The 4,389-nt window shown below is 39.1% G+C and overlaps 1 long non-coding RNA gene across 1 annotated transcript; it reads left to right on the top strand.

The window, feature by feature from the left end:
* The first annotated feature begins 815 nt into the window (after positions 1 to 815).
* Positions 816 to 2,543, top strand: LOC139116430 (uncharacterized). The gene is made up of 3 exons (XR_011548287.1): positions 816 to 1,029; positions 1,761 to 1,889; positions 2,459 to 2,543. It is a non-coding gene; the product is annotated as an uncharacterized lncRNA (long non-coding RNA).
* The last annotated feature ends 1,846 nt before the right edge of the window (positions 2,544 to 4,389 follow it).

The following is a 4,389-nucleotide window of genomic DNA, read 5'->3' as shown; positions in this document are numbered from 1 at the left end:
CAAATTGCCACTTCTGTATCTAGGGATAGTGTAATCAGTTTGATTTGAAAATATTTCGTCAATTAAGATCGGAAATCGTCGCAGACTTTTGCTGTCTTTTGGCTATGGTTGCATCAATTTTTTCTGTCCTTTACATACAATCGCCGCCGATACCATCAAGGGTGGGATGTGTGAAATTGTTCTGTTGTTGACACTATTCATACAAATTGAAAGGAGTAAATTAGTGACATTGTAAAACAAAGAAGCTACAAATAATCTGTCTTCCTTTCGTGTGATCGTACTGAAGTTGACCAGTCCATGCCATTGTGAACATTTTGCCGCTGAACCTCTAGCATTGCGGGTAACAATGATAGTATCGGGTGAGATTGCAAGCGTTGTGGGCTTGAACGATAGCGTCGCGGGCCGCGACGCTGATTTTGGCTGGGAGAACCCTGTTAAAGCCTCGTATATGTATACAAAATATCTTGGGAAAACTTATAATAAGGCACCATTTTACAAGTGGTATAGCCACAAACTGATGACGTCAAAGATGTGCGTACTTTTGGAAATGAGGTCAAAGGTTACGTTCTAAAAGGGCGATAAATTATTTTTGGGGTAAGAGTTAGGAATGGGGGCTTGGAAACTTAGGGCGAAATGATTGAAGTTGTATTTGGACTTCCGGAATTCACTATAGATGTTTTTTTTTACATCCATGTATTCATAAATTTCCATAATACAGCCTGGCTAAAAATCAATTTGGAGGTATGATCGCAAAGATAAAGGAAACAAATTAGTTTGTAAAATTTGCCTGTTTTACTTTACATTGACAGTCCCTGAACAGTGGTCAGGCTGGTTATGGTGAGGCCCATGTTTGGGGATCTGGTGCCGGCCATGGAGGACAAGGAGGTAGAGGAACCCTTTCAACAGGCGGAGGAAAGTTCTATGGTGATTTTGTTCATCCGGAAGATTTTGGCAGTGCAGCCAGTAATGAGAAATCCCAAGGAGGAGGAGTGTTGAAGATTGATGCTAAGAAGTCAGTACGGATTGATGGTCAGTTTCTAAGACATTTTGACCCCGAGCCCCCCCCCCCCCAACCCCCATACTTTCATCTGAACAAATCATATGCTGCATCAGACAACAAAAATTTGCAACAGAGTTTCCTAAAACAGTTAATTTCGGGAAGGGGTAAACTACGTACTCCAAAATAATAACCTGTTCACTCTGATTCCATGTGAACATGCCGACAATTACCATTGATATGAGTGGGTTTTGGCCAAACCATGTTGGGTTTATTACTGGGTTGATTGAATTCTGTTAACAAATTTAATGTCAGATGTAGCGTTACTCCTTCTAAATCAGTGAGCGTATAGTTTTATGTTTTAGAAAGTCCACCGATGTACCAAATACAAGTTATATATATACCTAAGTACTATTTGCAGAATATTCATGTTGTGAATGCTTACCTGTTAGTGAAATATAAACAAATTTTATTCAGTTAAAAATGACTGCTCCTTATAAGTCTTTCAGTTGTTTGAAAATTTACATTTCCAAAAAGTCATGTCTAAGGTTGTGACAAACATTTTATTATCAATTCAGTGTTTTTGTTAGGTTTTAGAACTTTGATAATGATCTTTGAGTTCTGATAAGATTTCTGCTGTCCCTTAATTTGATTGCATTGACGTATCAAGGGAACCCGGTAAAAGGACTGGGGACCTGCTAACATGTCCCTGGTTACCATCCTTTACATAAACATAGCAATTATTGAATATTTATGCCAATAGGCTCCATTCAAAGTAACGGTGGTGCCGGGGATTCCAATGGTGGAGGAGGTGGTGCCAGTGGAGGCAGTGTCCTGATCTCTTCAGATATATTCACCGGTGTTGGAAACATTCAAGTCAATGGGGGACCAGGTATGGAACCACAATGTCTTCACTGATCATGTTTTTAAGTGCCACCAAAAAGATGTTTTATCTGCAGACTAATTTAAGCAAATCTGTTGGAAAGCTTTCCCCAAAAACTAAAATGTGTTTCAGCATGAGTTTTTGAAACTAGACAGAAAAAATGAAAGAAGTTAAAACTGTAAATTTGCAGGAGCTATAATTCAAAGAATGGTAAGAGTTGACTAATTGACCATTGTTAATTTCACATAATTTATGTCAAACCCTATTTATTGTAAGTACCCTTAAATAGCTATTTCAAATGTTGAATGCATACTCCTGATAATTTTATTTTATATTCCAAAATTGCTCACATCCTCTTTTTATGTTTTCCATTTGCTTTTAAAGAGAGCAGTTGAAAAGTTTAAGTATGCAAGATACAGAGAGAATGCAGTGCTTCGTCATCCATTCTATAGTACTCATTAAGTTGTCGCATACGAAGATTATTCAATTGAATAAGTACTTAAAATGGTCAATTGATTAAGTTGTCACATACCGGGATTATTCCAATTGACCGGTAATTGGCATATTACACCTTTCAGCTGTTGGATCTCAGAGTGGAGGTGGCGCTGGTGGCCGCATTGCTGTGCACACAAACTGGGACTACTTTTCTGGTACCATGACAGCGTATGGAGGTGCCTCTAATTGGGAACCTGGAGCAGCTGGCACTGTATATCGTGAATGGATAGAAGACGGTAGTAAGAGAAACCAACTGTTCGTTGACAACAATGGACAAGAACGAATGCAGTAAGTTCTGTACAAATGCTAAAACTTATTATTACACCTCACTCATTGAGCGGCACTGCCATTGGTTAAACACGACTCACGTGACATGTAAAAGAACGTGATGATGCCCTCTGCGAACGTGATGATGCCCTCTGCGAACTTGATGATGCCCTCTGCATTTGATATTACATGGATGACGTCATTTTACTTACTGCGCATCCTTTCTGCGGGTAACAAATTGTCGTTCGCTTGTACTTGCTATCGCTGCGAAACGTCATGCAGAGCTCGCCTACGGCTCGGGCATCATCATATTTCGATCATGACCACCATCCCTGGGGCAGGCAATAAATCGTGATCTTGCCCTCGCTCTCATGTGTTATTATTTAATTAGAGACCTGAAGTATACTGGGTCCTTCACTCCTTGTTTTAGTAATCACTAGTCTTGGGGTACCTGCCATGACATATCAATGGAAACATACTCAACAAAATAGTCTGGTCACCTGACCTATTTCTAGCGCTGGCTGTGCTTCCAAAATCGTTCAGGTATGGGCTGGGTATGGGTTGCCATTTTAGTAAGAATTTTGATGGCATATTCAATGAGCATAGTAACCCGACAAGATAATGTGATCTTAGCATACATGTATCTGAAAAGGGGCAAGAGTGGAAATTAGACCACAAACATTGAGCATTGAAGTTACACGACTCATTTTAAGTCTGTGACTCTGTACTTCATTGATGGCATTTAGAAGTGATATGACAATTATCAGCATGTTTTTTTCACAGCAATGACTCAAAAATAAGTGATTTTTCATTTTCATTAAATGTTGAATATGATGCTAGGTCTGGGAGACCTTGGAGGTGAAATTACTCCATCGATTGGTAGCTTTAACTCATAAGTTCAATGCAATCACTGCGCTTGTACTATTGGCCAATGGCTGCCATGCTTACAATGGCCCATTCCTGACATGCTTTTTGTGAGCAGTGCAGCCAGCAGTAGAAGTGGGGCAGGGAACCAGACAATGGGCAAGATTGCAGACTTAACACTGTCAGCCTCCCTAGTTTAATGAAAAAATTCACCCTAGGGTTATGGTGAAAAATAGTCTATTTAGACTGAATATCCTATATATTCATCAGCATAATCAGGTATATAAGAGTATATCTCAAAACATACACTTTGAGTTCCAAAAACAGAGTCAGACTTAAATATCTGAGAACTCGGACTTGCATACGCCGAGTATAACTGCTTACTTGACTTGTATACTCAGAGTACACGTCCTACTTGGACTTGAATAGGCCAAGTTACATACGTATACATATAAACGCATATTTGCTAAGCTGGTCAAGAACCGATCTTTAGAAACAGTTATTTTATTATTCACAAAGCTTCCAGCTCGATAAGTAAAAAATTGTCTCTTTGAAAGAAATATATTTCATTTTCTCGATGTCTAGTAATCTGTTGAGCAATGTTCAGAAGGAAGCTGCTACACAGCAGCAAAGTTTTTTTGAAAGATGACTTTGGTCATCTTGAGTCATATTTCAGGAGCACAGATGTCTGGAATTAATTGCCAGTGTGGTATGTCAGGAGTATTGTCTGAACACTTCATGCTGTGTTTAGATGTAACATTTACATTAAAGCCTATAAACTTAAGGCAAACTCAGCCAGTTCGATATAGTTCAATCATTCCATTATCGAAATCAATATAGCATATGGCATCACAGGTCAGGTCAGGTCGTTATCTCTGACCAA

This window comes from Ptychodera flava, chromosome 17 (assembly GCF_041260155.1).
Source record: "Ptychodera flava strain L36383 chromosome 17, AS_Pfla_20210202, whole genome shotgun sequence".
Lineage (NCBI taxonomy): Eukaryota > Metazoa > Hemichordata > Enteropneusta > Ptychoderidae > Ptychodera > Ptychodera flava.
This window is presented reverse-complemented; position numbering and strand designations above follow the sequence as displayed.